Source organism: Ictidomys tridecemlineatus, chromosome 5 (genome assembly GCF_052094955.1).
Source record: "Ictidomys tridecemlineatus isolate mIctTri1 chromosome 5, mIctTri1.hap1, whole genome shotgun sequence".
Classification (NCBI taxonomy): domain Eukaryota; kingdom Metazoa; phylum Chordata; class Mammalia; order Rodentia; family Sciuridae; genus Ictidomys; species Ictidomys tridecemlineatus.
The window spans coordinates 110,933,119-110,951,379 of record NC_135481.1 but is presented as its reverse complement, the minus strand read 5'-3'; the positions used below and the strand labels follow the sequence as shown (position 1 = coordinate 110,951,379).

The window sequence follows — 18,261 nt, the reverse complement described above, 5'->3', positions numbered from 1 at the left end:
GTTTCACTTTACAAAGAAAGTAACTTTAAAATGGCCAGTCCACTTTGGGTTTCTTCTTTCTGCTTTCTTCAGTCTTTTTCTGTTTATGAAACCAATCTCCCCTGCTTAACCTCCTGGAATACTTACTCTGTTTTAGAGAGTCAAATGTTGCCAGATAGAGTCAGTTGAAATCTTGACACTCACTTTGTTGTGATTTTGTCCTTTGATGCTGCCCTGAGGTTTTAAGGTTTAGGGTCCACAGGTGATGGTGACTTTGGTACCTGTTCCCACATGGACTTGCAAAGGTTGTGTAATACCAAAGGATATTGTGTGAGTCAGCCTTGTACTACTACAACAAACACCTGAGATGATCAGCTTATGAAGGGGAAAGTTTTATTTTGGCTCACAGTTTTAGAGGTTTCAGTTGATCATCCTTCTGTCCCATTGCTTTGGGTCATGGTGGGGGAACAATGGTGGAGCAAATTCAGTTATTCAGCTCAAGCATAAGAATCAAAAAAAGAGCCAGGAGGGGCCAAGGTCCCACAATCCCTATAGAGGATACCTCACAATGACCTAAAGTTCCCCTACTAGGCCCCACCTCTTAGATCTTCCACCACCTACCACACCAGGGACGAAACCTTTTTTTAATACTAAAGATTAAATGCAGGGGCACTTAACCAATGAGCCACATTCCCAGGCCACCCCCCACCCCTTTTAAACTTTATTTATTTATTTAGGGGAACCAGGAATTGGACTCGGGCACTCGGGGACACGACCCCAGGCCTATTTTGTACTTTATATTTAGAGACAGGGTCTCACTGAGTTGCTTAGGGCCTTGCTAAATTGCTGAGGCTGGCTTTGAACTTGTGATCCTCCTATCTCATCCTCCTGAGCCACTGGAATTATAGGCCTGTGCCAGTGCACCCGCTTAAATGTTCCTCTTTTTTTTTTTTTTTCCATTTTGAGACAGGGTCTAACTAAGTTGCTCAGGGCCTCACTTAATTGCTGAGGCTGGCTTGGAACATGCGACCCTCTTACCCCAGCCTCCTGAACTGTGGGGTTACAAGTGTGTGCCCCCGCACCCAGCCAGGACCAAACCTTCAACACATGAATCTTTTTTTATTTTTTAGATATTGATGGACCTTTATTTTGTTCATTTATTTATATGTGGTACTGAGAATTGAACCCAGTGGCTCCCACATGCTAGGCAAGCACTCTACCACTGAGACACAGCTCCATCTCCTTAACACATGAATCTTTTGTGGGACATTTCAGGTCCAAACTATAGTAGCTGTATAATTTAAATGGTAAAAATGAATAGATGAATGAATGAATGAATAAAAGCCTATTTTCATACTTTTAGCCAAGTATTTTTCAGGCTTTGGGGACAGTTATGTAGCATATTTCAATTTTCCTAGCAATAAATGAAGATTTTTTATTTCTATGGGCTGCAAAAGAAGTTGGCTGTGGAATGCAGATCCCTCCTATGGAGATCACAGACACCAATCAGTTTGCATGTCAGCAAACCAAATTGAAAGCACAAATTACTTGCAATAAAATTTCTTTACAAGATATATGCATTAACTATGTTAAGGAGCCTAAAGAAATACTCTGCAAATTAACAGTCTATATGGCTCACTCCTTGCTGATTTTCAACTCCATGTTCTCATCAATTTAATCGCAGTGCCGCCTCTTCCAGAGGTGCTGGCCTTAAATTCTCCGGGTCTTCTCCCAGTCATGAGATTTTGCATTTGTTGCTGCCTCAGGACGGGTGGATGGACAGACCACGCAGACAAAGGAATGATTATGAACTCTTCAAGACCAGAGTTCAGCTAGGTGGTTGATGACTGGTGGGAACATTTAACCACGTGCTTTTTGATTCTGTCAAATGTCAAATTTGCAGAGATGGTCAAATGTTGACAGGGATTCAAAAGGGTCTTTTCTTATCAACTGGAGAATGTTGTTGCCAAGTCAGGCTCTCCAGTCTACCGTGGTTGGTGATCTGGTTAGAAATCGTGTCTCAAATTTCCTGTGGACTTAATTTTTCCTTCAGAAATGGGTGGCTTGAAGGGAGAAGTCACCATGGGACACCATGACTCTGCAACTGATTTTACCCTGTTATTGCTAAAAGGTTGGTGAAGGATATAATTTAATGTCGACTCCCAGAGCAGTTGAAAATGTTGGGATAATTATGTGCAAACCTGTGAAATGTCTCCAACCATGATTTGCACAGGTTCCATTTTCAAACAAAGGAGCAGGGAGGAAAGACGTCTCTGTGGGTCCGAATTGCTCCCTTCTGGGAATCTCCACCTTGCCTTGGTGAGGAGCCACAGAGGAAGGGACTGACCCGGGTGGAAAGTTCATTGAACACACTATGATGACCATTTGAAAACCCCTTGTTCCTAAAGCCCTTTAGAAACCAGTCATCCCAGGAGCTTGACTTTTGGAACAGTTGCCTGCCTGCAGTAAAAGTAATCACAACTGTCAGCCAGTCAATGATTGCTCCAGTGTCTAAATAAATGGGGAATCTTCTCTGGAAGGACTTACTGCTCCTAAATGAGTCAGCTCAGCTCATCCTCTCTGCCTTGGTTGCTGACGAATTGGACCATCTGTCCAAACCATGGAGGGAGAAAGAAAGGGGGAGGAAGTTGTTTTTGTTTTTGTTTTTTTTTTTGTACCAGCGATTGAACCCAGAGGCGCTTAACCACTGAACCACATCCCCAGCCCTTTTTATATTTTACTTAAAGACAGTGTTTTGCTAAGTTGTGTAGGGCCTCACTAAGTTGCCGAGGCTGGCTTTGAACTCATGATGCTCCTTGCCTCAGCCTCCCAAGCCCCTGGGATTACAGGTGTGTGCCACTGCACCTAGCTGGGAAGGGTGTTTTAATTGGCGACAGCAAGGCAGCACTGCCCTGAGCTTACGAGCTGAACGGCAGAGCGACCTTCGAGTCTTTCCTCTGCCGGGCACCCTGGGCAGGCGTCCCATCTGAGGTCTTGACCCCTGGCTGCATCAGAAGCCTGTGATGCGCTGACCCTTTCCTCCCTTTGCCAGCGCTTGCTGAACTTTACACGGGAGTGCAGAAGACAGGAATCAGAGCACACACCTGGATAGCGGCGGACAGACCATTTCCAAAGGAAATGGATGGGAAAGGTCTGGAGAGGGTGGAGAATCAATTTGTAATTGAAAGAAGTCCAGTGAACTGGTGTCTTTCCAATAATAGTAAAAAAACACAGCTCTGCAGGCTCCTAAAGGACCCAAATTGCCCCTCCTGAGCAGCCAACTCTACCTTGTTGGTATCCTGGATGATCGAGAGCTGGGAGGACGGGAGTTGGTGCAGTCTTTGCCCGTCTCAGGTTTCCTAGGCCTCTGTTTCTTCTCATGTGAAAGGGGAGGAGCGGTGATGTCCAGGGCTCGCCTGTTTTGAAATCCTCCCCTGGGTCTGGGGCACCGATGGGCACTGGTGGAAAGCTGTGGGCAGCCAGCTTTGGGGTGAGTCTTTGGAGGAGATCTCCAAGGATTTTTTCTTGGAGTTTCAGAAACTTAATTGAAAGTTGTTTTTTTTTTTTTTTTAAAGCTACCTGTGCACAGAAGGTCAAAGGGTATGGTTAAGTCTAGAGGAAACTTAGAGACCTAGGCTGTCATGAGGGGGCTGACTCCATGGCAGCTGCGTACCATCTGTGCAAGGGACTGCACTTTTCCCCCCTTGAAGACTGTTCCTTATTCCCTGTGAATGAAGATGAAGCATCAGGAACCTTCTCTTGGTGACCACTGAGGATGTGAAGAGCGGGTCCTGTCTGCTCAGCCACCAGCTTCTCACCTGGTCTTCCATTTCAGGAAAACTGCATTATGTAGAGCACAGTCACCTGCGTATATAATAGACCACGGGGTGGTTCCTAGCTGTGCACTAGCCTGGTTTTTGTTCTCTCTTCAGCCCAAGGTTTAATATCAATACAGATTCTTCATATTGAACACCAGACTTAACACATTTGCTCCTTAGAGACCAACACTACTGGCTTAAAATGTGTTCCTGTATAGTTATGCCCGGGGTTAGTTGCATAAGTAACAATAGTTGAGCAGGTGTCTGAGATGATTATTTAACTAGTTATTAATTGAAGGGTATTTTATTTTTTTAATATTTATTTTTGTGTTGTAGTTTGACACAACACCTTTATTTACTTATTTTTAATGTGGTGCTGAGGATCGAACCCAGGGCCTCGCACGTGCTGGGCGAGCACTCTACCACTGAGCCCCAGCCCCAGGCCCTCAAGAGTATTTTCTTTCTCTCCACTTTAGATTGACTTTGTAATCACATCTGTAAAAAATGCTATTAGCAAGTTGTGTATTTCAAGTGCTCCTGTTAAAGATGCCACCTGACTTTTAGTGCACTGCTTGAAGCACTTAGAGACGACAATGCTTTTTTAAGTAATGATTTTGTTCTTTTTATAATGTACTGTTTATTTTTAATTGATGTAATAATTGTACATATTTATGGGTTACAGTGTGACATTTAAATACATGTATACAGTGTTCAGTGATCAGATCAGAGTAGTTACACATTCATCACCTCAAACATTTTCCATTTCTTTGAGTTGGAGTCATTTGAAATCCTCTCTACTAGCGGCTTTGAAAATCACATTTAATTGTTGTCACCCACAATTTATGAATAAACATTTTTGACATAAGGACTAGTGAAATAACTCATTTGTCTAAAGCACTTTGTTTGACATATTCTTCAGGCAAATTTTGATGCTGTGAAACTCTCGCCTTCCTATCATACATGTTTTCTTTCTTTCCTTCCTTCTTTTTTTGAGACAGGGTCTCACTAAGTTGCCCAGGTTGGCTTTGAACTGTGACTCTCCATACTCCCAAGTAGCTAGGATTACAGGGGTGCCACTGTTCCTGGCTCTAGATGCATTTTATTTTCTTTGACTTTTTGAAAATAACTTTAATTTTTTAAATTTATTTTTAACGTGGTGCTGAAGGTTGAACCCAGTGCCTCCCATGTGCTAGGTGAGCGTTCTACCACTCAGCCACAGTCCCAGCCCCTGGATACATTTTGTTTTCAACATAACATCCTTCTTTCATTCTCTATGTGTCAGGGGCTTCTTTGTGCTGGGCTCGGCTGGGACACCTGGGTGCAGTGGAAATGGAGGATCAGCCCTTGGCGGCTCTCTGCTTTTCTTTACCTTGGAGCGCTCCTTGGCTCTCAGGGCTGGAACCTGGGAGAGCTCATTCTTCAAGGTGCTCAATTCTGCAGTTCCCATACAGGGGGGTTTTTGACCCCGCTCCCTTATTATGTTGTATGAAACCAGACTCTGTCTCTGGGCTGGTCTGGGTTTGGGAGGCGTATGTTACTGGGCCTTGAAGAGTCTGGTGAGGAGGCCAGGAAGCTGTTCCAAGTAGGAAAGTAGAAGTAGGAATTAAAGCGATATGGTGGTACCAGGGTCAGAACAGAAGGAGGGGGAGAGAAGCCGAAGCAGTCAAACCTTGAATGGGGGGATGGAAATGGGGGTGATGTCACAGTACAGAATGCACCAGGAGGAGGAGACTGGAGGTAGGGGACCAGTCAGGAGGCTGATTGACCATTACAAGAATAGTATAATAATAGTATCGATCAAGTTACAGATTTTGCTTCTTTTGGAGAAGAGAAGCTTTGAGAATAGAATGAAAACTCTAAGTATTCTTAGAAAATATGCACACATGTATCAAGTATTATGTGTAATTTGGGAGACTTGGGGATCCCAATGGATGATAAAATAAATGGATTTGGAGTCTCCAAAGAGGAACACTTGCACTGTGTAACTGGTGGAAATCAATAGGGAGATTTGGATGAGGAAGTGCATTGGGAGGGAAGGTAATGGATTTGTTTCCCATAACAGGATGTGGGGTGGAGCTGTGCCTGGGCAGCAGGGCTGGAGGGGGAGACCGAGGGTATTTGATTAGATTGTAAGAGTTTTCATTTTGAGAATGAATGAGTTCTGCAAATTAACAAAAAGCAGAAACATTCAAGTACATCTCAATAATCTCAATATGAAAACAGAGGCCACATTTATGTGGGTAATAGTCCTAGAAGAGTTTGGGATTGCTGTGGAAAAAAACTGCATGTCAAAAAGCAGACACAAGGGCTGGGGTTGTAGCTCAGTGGTAGAGCATTTACCTTGCCTGTGTGAGGCATTGGGTTTGATCCTCAGCACTACATAGAAAATAAATAAATAAAATAAAGGTACAATGTCCATCCTCAACTAAAAATAATTTAAAAAAAAGCAGACACAAAGTAAATTCTTAAGTCAATGATTTCAACAATATTTATTATCAAGCTTAAACATTAAACTTAAGTTGTCAAAATCAAGATCGGGATAGAAGCTGAGCATTTACGATCATAGCTACAGTGTAGTGATTATTGTTATAAGTTAACACCAACAGGTACATGAAGGTCTCAAAACTCTTCACACCCACTCCCACCGTGTCTGAATGCTACAATGGAAGTTCAGGTCAAAATAACACGACTCTTTTCTGCCTTAGATTCTCTGCTTTAACCGTCTCAAGATGGCAGCTGGGGCCCCAGCATCTTTTGACCCAGAGCTTTGCTTGCATTCAAGTGGAACCTCCCTGGAGTGTGTTCTTTTGGGAGAGATAAGGGAGGCTTTGGGGAATTTGGCAGTCTTAACTGGGACCAAAGAGATCCACCTATTCCAGGGACTAAGGTGGGTTGCATTCCTGCATCTTCCTTCTGTCATCTGCCCAGGCTGTGGCCACTTTCCCAAAGATGCTGGTGGCCACTGGATAGGCCACCACCTGCAGAGATGCAGAGCCCTGAGTCAGTCCAGGCTGGGACTGCCCACACCATATCCACCCCAGATCTGGGCACCATTCATGGCTGTCTCTGTTTAATACACCTACACTAAGTTACTCATCCAGGTTCCTTGGGGAACCTGAAATCAGATACTTTAGAATGAACTATGTGGGTATTTTGGGGCAGAGTGATTTATTTACAAAATAGTAATTTTTGGTGGTAAGTTTGGAGGCCTAGAGTAGTCTTTATTTCCCACAGGCTACATAGCTTTTGGGACCTATTAGGATGATTATGACATCACAGAGCCAAAAAAACCAACTTTCCTCAGAATACACATCAACTGTAATCTTGTTGCTTCTATTTTTTTTTTGTAGCAATAACTTTTAGTCAGAAACCATCAAATGATCCAGGCACAGTGGTGCACTCCTATAATCCCAGTGACTTGGGAGGCTGAGGCAGGAGGATCACAGGTTCAAGGCCAATTTCAGCACCCCTGTCTCAAAAAAATAAAAAGGGCTGGGGATGTAGCTGGTGGTAAATGCCCCGGGGTTCAATCCCCAGTATCAAAAAATGAATAAAACACCCAATAACAAGAGAAGCTATTCATGCCAAGATCTCCATCCACTGGATAAACCACAACCCTATACAATCTTCACTGCCTGAACGATGGACCCTGGAGAATTGGGCCAGCCCTGCCTGTGACATGGCAGGTAATGGCCTTAGTGGGAAGGGGGGGACCTACTCTAATTCAGGACAAAGGAAGGGATAGTTTTGTCTAGCCAAGATATTCCAGATCAGACTAATCAGGAAAATTGTATGAAAATCGAGTTCACGTGATATTTTTGATATAGGAATAATATTACTAATATTATTCAAGTCTTCTTGTGTCATGGGTATTTTGCATAATGTTGCAAAAGTTTAATAAATGCTTATTAATTAAACATCTACCACTTCCTCTTAGCACGGGTTTCCTTCTTGTATTTTGGCTGGGCTGATCTCAAATTGCCTGAGCAGCCTGGGGCCGGCTCCCTGCAACCCCTTGGAATTAGTAGTACAGTGTCAGGTCATCAAGCCTGTTTTTCTGCAAGAATATTGAGCTTTTCCTCCCTTCCCATATCCTTTCCTCTTCTTCCAAGTAAAAAGTTTCCCTTTCCATTGGCACATTTCCAATAAAAGGAATCACAGGGCAGAGGCTCGGTGGGTTGGGCTGGCTGGAAGAAACTTTTGCCTGGGTTGAGGGTGGCTGCTTGGAACCCTACTGGCTTGTATTGACCAAGGTTGCTGTTGCTGAATTTGAGTTGTGCTTCTGTCCTCTTGGCCAACAGTTCTTTGCCCTAGCTCATCTGTGATTATGAGAGCAGCAGGGTGAGACCTCCTCTAATCTTTCCCTGCTCAGCCTTACCTCCCCAGAGTTTTCCATCAGGGACGGTGATCTACACAGGATGCCTCTCCTGCAATGACTAAACAGCCTCCCAGGGGGAATGTCATCTCTGTGTGATGTGCTCTCAGTCCCCGACCCCAGGGCTGGGCTAAGGGCTGTTACTGCTCAATAAAACAGTCCAAGAAATCAAATGCATGGACACATTTTGGTCTTGGCATGGAGCATAACAATCACTTCTGGAAGTTCTAAATATTTGCAGAGTGATATGACAGATGTCAAATGTCAATACTTTCAAAATCTCAGCTGCCTCTTAACAATACACTGGGTCCTAGAGATTTCTGCTTTTTAGCTCCATGGATGATGTTGGTTTGCCAGGACATAAGCAGCTACTCAAGGGCAGAAGCCAGGTTTCCTCAAGCATCCTGACTGTAGAAGGATCACTTCTGGAATGTTCCTTCTCAAGCCCACCAACCTGGAGCCCAGCATCGCTGACTAGCATATTAGAAATACTAATTTAGTCTTTCTTCTTTAATTCGTGATCCCATTTAAAAAAAAAAAATCTGCCCAGCATAGTTCATCTGATTGCTCAGGGTCTCAGCCCACGATGCATTAAGTCTCACAGCAATTGAAAAAGTAACGGAATAACACCCAAAGGCAGTAAATAAATCACCAAGTTCATTAACTCAAATCGCTGAATGTCAACTTGTGGAACACTACAGCGCGGTGTAAAATAACGTTACCCGACAGCGTAAGAAGGGGAAAGTGGGAATTATTTTTATATTAATTTTTAATAGACTTTTGACTGCTCATAAGAGATATTAAACATTAAAATCATTTAATCCATATGCTGGCATTCATCAAACCCACGGATTTGCGAGCAACATAAGTGCCACGTCTTTTTGAGACATTAAAGATTCAACAGGGATAATTAACTTGAAGGTCAAGGAGGAAACCGTTACCAGCGCATTCTGCAGAGTCCGCTGCAGCTCGTGCAGCCGAAAGCTGAAGCGGGTGTGAGACGCGCAGCCAGCGGCTCCAGACTCTCGCGAGATGTTGCAAGACCGGTGTTTGCTGATTCTGATCCGTTCGCTAAACTTTTGAGCCTAGTTAAAAATCAGGAGATGGATTTCCCTCCCCGTTGTCGCCTCTCGGTCTGACCTGGAAAGCTCGGGCTCCCGTGCTCACGCCGTTCAAGCTGCACGTGTGAAAGTTCTGCCTATGACGTCAGCATCACCAATGAGGCGGAGCGAGACTGGAATGTTGCTTTGAATGACGGTCACCACCGTGTGACAATTTCATGGCTGAGGTCTTTGAGTTTAAGGGCCCAGACTCGAATGTTGATTTTTTTTTTTTCCTCCCCAGCCCTGGGGATTGAACCCAGGGGCATTCTACCAGTGGGATGCATCTCCAGCCCTTTTAAATTTTGCATTTTGAGACAGGGTCTCACTAAATTGCTGAGGCTGGTGTTGAAATTGCAATTCTCTTGACTCAGCCTCCCGAGTCCCTGGGATTGCAGGAGTGCACCACCACGTCCAACTGAGTTTTGATTTTTGAAGTATGAAAACTCACTCAAAATAAATAACAAATTGGGGTGATTTTTCACTAAAGGAAAGCGGTCGCATCAGGGGCTGAATTCCTTGATAAGCCAATCAGGTACTGTACCAACACGTAATGAAGTGTTGGTTGATTTTTCTTAGTGTAAAAGTGGATCTAGCTGTAGAATTCCATTGGGTTGCACTGAAATTGTACCTATAATTCCTAGTGCTCAAGAAAGGAATTTATTTTTTCTTGAAATTTGGTTAGTACTTTTTTTTGGGGAGGGGGGATACTGGGGATTGAACTCAGGAGCACTCAACCACTGAGCCACATTCCCAGCCCTATTTTGTATTTTATTTAGAGACGGGGTCTTGCTGAGTTGCTTAGCACCTTGCTGCGGCTGAAGCTGGCTTTGAACTTGTGATCCTCCTGCCTCAGTCTCCTGAGCCACTGGGATTACAGACTTGTGCCACCTCACCCGCCTGGTTAGTATTTTTGCCTACTCTAACAGGGCATTTTGATTTAAATTATCTAGTTTCGCCAGCCACAAAGATCAGATTAACTAAATGATGGCCAAATACTCATTAAGCTCATTCAGAAATTCTATTGGCTAATTTCTATTTTGTTAGGTTCACAATTTTTCTACAAATTATTTCCACTCTGTCACCTGCTTCATGTCACTAGCTTCTTTGATAGTGCATCTTGTAGAGCCGCCTTGTACAGATATTTATGCAAAAAATTAGCAATCAGAAATCAAGGTTAAATAATCCCCAAAATATAAAGTTGGGGCTGGAAATATCCTTTTGAAAATATTTTTTCTACTTTATTATAAAGGTGAAAAAAATCATTATGTATTATTCATAAAAGTATAAAGTTTACTATATATCTCGTTTATGATTTACTACCCAGTTAATATTGGGACATACAAACTTACCAAAAAGTGTGGTCCAAGCTAATAAGTTTAATTGACTTCATCACTTCTAAGGCTGCATGATATTTTACAGAATGGTCCTTTAGGTCATTTCCCATTTTTCACTATTATAAACATGATGGATGCATGTTTAAGATAAATTCTTCAAAGAGGATTTGCAACTTCAAAAGTATTCCTCTTCCCTTCCGCCTACCTCTTTTTTTTTTTTTTTGGTAACTACATATTATCAAATCCTCATCCAGAAGATTTTTGCTTAGGGCTGAAGGTGTAACTCAGCTTTAGAGAGCTGACCTAGCATGCAGGAAGCCCTGGGTTCCATCCCCAACATTGCGTGTGTGGGCGCGCGCGCGCGCACACACACACACACACACATACACACACACACAGAAGCTTCTGCCTCCTCATCTCCCCATCAATGTATAATAATGCTTCCTTTTCCCACATGCTGGTATTTTCAGTCTTTTAAATGATTGCTATAATTTATTGTGGTAAAATTCACATTTCTTTGATTATTAAAGAAAAGAGCAACTTTTCCTGTGATTACTTACGTCTTCTTTTGTGAATAGTATTTTTATTTCCTTAGCTCTTTTTATGAAAGTCGCATTTTTCTTATTAATTTACAAAAGCTCTTTATATAGGATATTAGTTCCAGAGAGTATAGACCACAATCTGTTTACAAGTTTTTTTGGTAAAACTGTGATTTGACTCAGATCATCTTTGTTCAATAACCCTCCCTTGGGTGAACCTGTCCCAAGAGATGTTTGTAAACACACACCGTATCTGAGGAAGAGGCCACCATGTGATCTTGCTGGATGGGTTCCTGGTAGTGGTGTCAAAGGAGGCTGAAGGAGGAAGGGCTCGTTACCCTGTGGCTTGCTGGGTGCGGAAGCCCTTCTGGCCCCGTGTGTTATCTTATTGCAGGCGATGGTTTTCCACGGTGTCATTTGCTATCACAGTACATAAAAGAGACTTCATTCTCTCCCATTCTGAGATGGGCATTCAGGCTAGACTGAGGAAGAGGGCAGCACAGTGGTAGGGAATGGCTGTGGGGTGTGTGTGTGTGTGTGTGTGTGTGTGTGAAGGATTTGAAAGGCAGAATCTTCATGAATTCTTTTTAGATGGTGACAGTGACATCTTTGGTGGCATAATTTCTTTTCCTCTCCCATCACAAGGTTTGTGGCTGATGGCTTTCACCACTATTGCAAAAGACAGATTAATAAGAGATAAGCAAATTACTTCACCCAAGGGTTCTGTGACGAGGGAGACCTCAGAAATGAAGAGTCAGGGGGAAAAGAAATGTAAGAAAAGAAAAGGAAAGAAGCCTCCGGGCCCCAGGGAGGACTGCGTTTCTGTGGACAGGCAGACAGGTGGACAGGCGGACAGGTGCGAGGCCAGGTCAGGAGGGTCGGAGACACCAGCTCCAGTTTGTTCAGACTCATCCTGGCGTCCACGTCTTCATTCCATTCCTCTGGTTATGGACAGACACCTGTCCCTTGAGTGTCTTGTGACCCACTTTCAGCAGAGGTAGGTTGGAGAATTTCCCTAGGGCCATGTTCATGGAGAAAGGCAGAAAAAGGTCAGAGGGTAGCTTTTCTATTTCTGCAGTTTTCTCAATTTACTTCCATTTCCAACCCTCGAAATGTCAAGGTGTCATACTTTTTTTTTTTTAAGAGAGAGTGAGAGAGGAGAGAGAGAGAATTGAGAGAATTTTAATATTTATTTATTTTTTAGTTCTCGGCGGACACAACATCTTTGTTGGTATGTGGTGCTGAGGATCGAACCCGGGCCGCACGCATGCCAGGCGAGTGCGCTACCGCTTGAGCCACATCCCCAGCCCCAAGGTGTCATGCTTTAGCAATCATATTCTGAGCCCCAACATTGGGCACTTTCATTCCTGTAAATGTCACTCTTCTTCCCTCCCCCCTCCCTTCCCTCCTCTCTCTTTCCCTTTCTTCTGTTTTTCAGGGCTGGGGACGGAGCCCAGGGTCTCATACACATGAGGCAGGCACTCTGCCACTGGGTACATCCCCAGTCTTAATATTTTATTTCTTCTGTTTCAACCAGGGATTTTTCAGCCTCAGTACTATTGACATTTGGGGCCAGATGTTCCTTCGTGGTGGGGGCGACCCGTGCATGGTAAGATGTTTTGCAGCCTCCCAGGTCTCTACTGCGGATGCCAGTAGCAACCCCCTGGTTGTGGCAGTCAAAACCATCTTCAGACATTGCCATATGCCCCCTGGGGTGGATCAAACCTAGGGCCTCGCACATGCTAGGAGAATGCTCTACCACTGAGCCACAATCCCAGCCCCACAACATAATATTTTAAAAAGCTCACAACATTCATTGGGCTGGGGGTGTAGCTCAGAGGTAGAGAGCATGCTGAGCACGTGTGAGTCTCTGGGTTCAATTCCCAAGACCAATGAATAAAATAAAACCATTTATTATTTTTTTAAAGAGCCATAATCACAACAAAAGATGAAAATTCTAAGCTCTTCAAGGAGATGGGCCTGGTAGTACACGCCTCTAATCCCAGCAGCTCGGGAGACTGAGGCAAAAGGATCATGAGTTCAAAGCCAGCCTCATATAAAGCGAGACACTAAGCAACTCAGTGAGACCCTGTCTCTAAATGAAATACAAAATGGGGCTGGGGATGTGATTCAGTGGTTGAGGGTCTCTGAGTTCAATCCCTGGTACCCGCTCCGTCTCCCCCAAAAGAATAAGCTCCAACAAGATTCATTTAACCTTTAAAAACTCTGGTTAGCCAGACATAGTGACACCTGCCTATAGTCCCAGCTACTCAGGAGGCTGAGGTGGGAGTCCCAGAGTTCAAGACCAGCCTGGGCAACGTGTTGAAACATGCCCCCCTCCCCCAATAAAAAGACTCTGGTTAAAGCCACTTTTATCCAGGGCTCTCATGAAGTGCCACAGCCTGAATACATGAGCTTCCTTACAAGAGAGCAAACGTACATGCAGTTTCTCCACACCATTATCAAGGGGTGTTGGTGACTTCCCTCTGTGTATTTCTGCAGGATTTCTCCAACCTTATGTATCTCAGATATATTCTGGCTTAAGGAAATTATAAATTACGCTTCAATAGATTGCTTTAGCTATGACCAAAGATTGGAATTGTGTCCACATATTGAGACATTTCCAATTCAAGGTCCCCACAGCTTCCAAACAAAGCAGAAGAGCAGACCACATTTGTTTTTATGTGGTGCTGAGGATCGAACCTGGGCCGCACGCATGCCAGGTGAGCGCGCTACCGCTTGAGCCACATCCCTAGCCTAGACCACATTTGTGAAGTGGCTCATGTTCTTTCCTCTCTTTGCTGTTATCTCTGGTTCCCAAAGGGCACATTTCTTTCTTTTACTTCACAGGGACTATCAGAGAATTCCTTAAGACTGAATGAGTTGATAGACCTGTTCCTCCAGATCGCCTGAGCTGGGGAGTGAATGAGGATTCTTTCCCATTCAAGATGAAAGGGAGTTGGCTTTTATATGTTCTGGGTAGACCAGTTTAAAAAATTTCATTCATCGTTCAAACTAATCGAAACATGCCCAGACTCTGGGATGGTGACCTGGTGTCAGGAAATGTCATCATTCACTCACTCACTCTGTATTATTTAGGACTCTTGGGTGCAAATGACAAACTGAACTTAGATTGGATTCCTGAAATGGGGAAATTAGGATATTTGACTGTTTCCTAGAACCCAAGCAGAGAAATGAGGCTGAGCTTCAAAGACAACTACAAGCAGAGTTCCAAAACCTTGGGGACTCTCCAGCTTACATCCGGTTTCACCTTTCTCTCCCTGCAGGTGGGTTTCCTCTGCCTCTCCACCAGCTCCTGAGCTATTTTATCTTTCAGTGTAGACACAAGAGTGACTAGGTTTTATCTTACAATTCTATTTCTAAAATTTCCAGAAAAGAACATTGTTTGGCCTGGCTTGGGTCAGAGCTGGGTTGAACACCTATCAGCTGAAGACATTTTTAGCTTTTCATTGCTGTGACCAAAATACCCGACCACAACTTAAAAGACTTAAAAAAAAGGAAAAGTTTCTTTTAGCTCCTGGTTAGAGGTTTCAGTCCTTTGCTGTGGGCAGAGGTGTGGTGGAACATCGTGGCAAAAGGGTGTGGAGGAGGAAAGTTGTTGGCTCATGGCAGCCAGGAGGAAGAGAGGGAGAGAGGCAAAGAGGGGGAGAAGAAAATAGAAGGGGAGCTCTCCTAGGGCCTGCTTCCTCCACAGGTCCCACCTCCCAGTAGTTCATTCAGCTGTCAATGGAGGAATCTGCTTACTCCATAATCCACTGATGAACTCAGAGCCCTCAGGATCCAGGCATTCCCTAAAAGCCCCACCTCTGAACCTTAGTGCATTGGGGACCATGGTTTCCAATACATGAGCTTTTGGGGGACATTCTAGCTTCAAACATAACACCTGACATACCAGATGGTGCTGGGACCACCAGGCCACATTGCACTGACCTGACCTTGGGGATTAGTGTTCAATTTATTAAAACAAATTAAAATCCCTCATTTGCTCTTAAATGTTTAAGTATCAGATGGTCACACACCTATGGAGCTATCGTGAAAATACATAACACTTCCATCACTCACCTTCAAAAGATTCCCCAGGTCCCTCTGTAGAACATCCCTTCCTCTGCTCCCAGACCTCTCTGATGGCTAGTCTACTTTCTGCCACTACACATTCACCTGTATTTTCTAGGATTTTGTATAAATGGAAACATACAGTAAGCACTATGGGTCTAGCTTATCTCACTTACCATGCTGATTTCAAGATTCACTTCTGTTGAATGTTGCAATAGTTTGTTCCTTCTTATTATGATGATTTTTTTTTCAGAAAAGCCACATTTTAATTACTGGTTAATATTTTTTGTATCATGGAATATTTCAATATGCTTAACAGAAAAGGACAAAATAGGGTATGAATTCCCATGTACACATGAACCCAGTTTCAGCAATTATCAAGCCAGGGCCGGTTTTGTTTCTACCTTATCTCTCTACCCATTAACTACCTCCTGTATTAATTTAAAGCAAATCTTAGATGTCATTCATTTCTTCTGTCAGTATTTAGGAATTTACTTCTAAGAGATAGGGACCCTTTAAAAAAAGATAAAATCACAATACCATTGTCATGCCTATAATATTTTAACAATAATACCTTAATTTTACCAAATATCCAGTCAGTGTCCAAAGTTACATACAGTGTTTGAATCAGAAGCCCAACAAGACCTCACTTAAACTATTTATCAATATATCTCTCAAATCTCTTTGCATGTGTAAGTCCCCTTAGTTCATTTGTGCTGGTCTAATAAAATACCTGAGTCTGGGTAATTTGTAAATAATAGAAAAGAATTTCTTCATTATGCACAACTATAATGTGCCAATAAAAAATGCGGAAGAGATATTCGGGTTATTCTGCAGATCGTATAAATCTTTTGCCTTTTACTAAAGATTTTCTTGGAGAGGAACAACAACAACAAAAAAATGTGGGAGAAAAAGAAATGAATTTCTTGCAGACCTGGAAGGTGGGAAGTCTGTGATCAAGTCCCTGGCAGGCTTAATATGTGGTTAGAGGTGTTTCTGCTTCCAAGATGGTACCTAGTTGCTATATCCTCACACGGCAGAAGACAGAAGGGAAAGTGGGAGGAACACTGTTTCCCTCCGCCCATATTTTTAAGGTTGCTAATCCCACCACTTGACTTAATCACCCACTAAAGTGGTGAAACTTAATCTGCTTCTTAAGTTTCAATGTGTGAATTTTGGAGAAGACAGAAATAGTCAAGCCATAGCATCCCTTTGTGGCTCTCTATTTTTTTTTCCTTATACTTTGTTGAAGGAACTATGTAGCTTGTTCTCTATGGATTCTTACAATCAGGGTTTTGCTAACTGTCTTCTCTAGTAGTATTAACATATCTCTCTGTCCTCTTCATATCTTGAAATTTTGTTGGATACAAAGGAATAAATGTTTTAATTGAAAAAAAAGTTTTGGTTCTTTTTAAAAAATATTTTATTTTGGTTGTAGAGAGATGCAATACCTTTGTTTATTTATGTGGAGCTGAGGATCGAACCCAGGGCCCCCACATGAGAGGCAAGTGCTCTACCGCTGACCCCCAGCCCCAGCCGCAGATTTTTTTTTAAATTTAATTTTTTAAATTTACATATGACAGCAGGATGCATTACAATTCTTGTTACATATAAGACAGCACAATTTTTCATATCTCTGATTATATACATAGTATATTCACACTGATTCATGTCTTCATACATGTACTTTGGATAGTAATGATTATCACATTCCACCATCGTTAATTACCCCATTCCCCCTCCCTTCCCCTCCAATCCCTCTGCCCTACCTAGAGTTCGTCTATTCCTCTCATGCTCCTGTTCCCTATCCCACTAGAAATCAGCCTCCTTATATCAAAGAAAACATTCAGACTTTGGTTTTTTTTGGGGGGATTGGCTAACTTCACTTAGCATTATCTTCTCTAACTCTATCCATTTACCTGCAAATGCCATGATTTTATTCTCTTTTATTGATGAGTAATATTCCATTGTGTATATATGCCGGTTTTTTAAATCCATTCATCTCTCTTTCTTAAATGTTTATTGTTGGTTGTTCAAAACATTACATAGTTCTTGATATATCATATTTCACACTTTGATTCAAGTGGGTTATGAACTCCAATTTTTACCCCGTATACAGATTGCAGCATCACATCGGTTACACATCCACTGATTTACATGTTGCCATACTAGTGTCTGTTGTATTCTGCTGCCTTTCCTATCCTCTGCTATCCTCCTCCCCTCCCCTCCCCTCCCCTCCCCTCCCCTCCCCTCTTCTCTCTCTACCCCATCTACTGTAATTCATTTCTCCCCCTTGTTTTTTTTCCCTTACCCCTCACTTTCTCTTGTATGTAATTTTGTATAACCCTGAGGGTCTCCTTCCATTTCCATGCAGTTTCCCATCTCTCTCCCTTTCCCTCCCACCTCTCATCCCTGTTTAATGTTAATCTTCTTCTCATGCTCTTCCTCACTACTCTGTTCTTAGTTACTCTCCTTATATCAAAGAAGACATTTGGCATTTGTTTTTTAGGGATTGGCTAGCTTCACTTAGCATAATCTGCTCTTATGCCATCCATTTCCCTGCAAATTCTATGATTTTGTCATTTTTTAATGCAGAGTAATACTCCATTGTGTATAAATGCCACATTTTTTTTTTATCCATTTGTCTATTGAAGGGCATCTAGGTTGGTTCCACAGTTTATCTATTGTGAATTGTGCTTCTGTAAACATTGATGTGGCTGTGTCCCTGTAGTATGCTGTTTTTAAGTCCTTTGGGTATTGATTGAGGAGAGGGACAGCCTAGCCCCAGATTTTAGCAATAATTTTAAAAGGGTCTTGAGTAATGTTGGTTTGAATTTATAAAGGTAGTTAATTAAACACTGTTCAATTATAATTTTGAAGTCTTTAGGGCTGGCAAACTATAGCATGTTGGGCCTACCATCTGTTTTTGTAAATAAAATTTTACTGGAACATAGACATGCACATTCATTTATATATTTTATTGTTTGTGACTGCTTTCCCAATATAATGACAGTAGTTGTGAAGAAGACCCTTTGGCCC

At 42.7% G+C, this 18,261-nt stretch overlaps 1 long non-coding RNA gene and 1 pseudogene across 5 annotated transcripts in view; both read left to right on the top strand.

Moving 5' to 3' along the window:
* LOC120886907 (uncharacterized) overlaps positions 1–4,662 on the top strand; it is a 31,199-nt gene extending 26,537 nt beyond the window's left edge. For all 5 annotated transcript variants that reach the window (XR_013439218.1, XR_013439216.1, XR_013439215.1 and 2 more), the window contains one exon: positions 3,555–4,662. This is a non-coding gene — a long non-coding RNA (uncharacterized LOC120886907). The remainder of the gene's footprint in view (positions 1–3,554) is intronic.
* Positions 4,663–16,039: 11,377 nt separating this feature from the next.
* LOC120887125 (U5 spliceosomal RNA) lies at positions 16,040–16,167 on the top strand (annotated as a pseudogene).
* Positions 16,168–18,261: the final 2,094 nt, after the last annotated feature.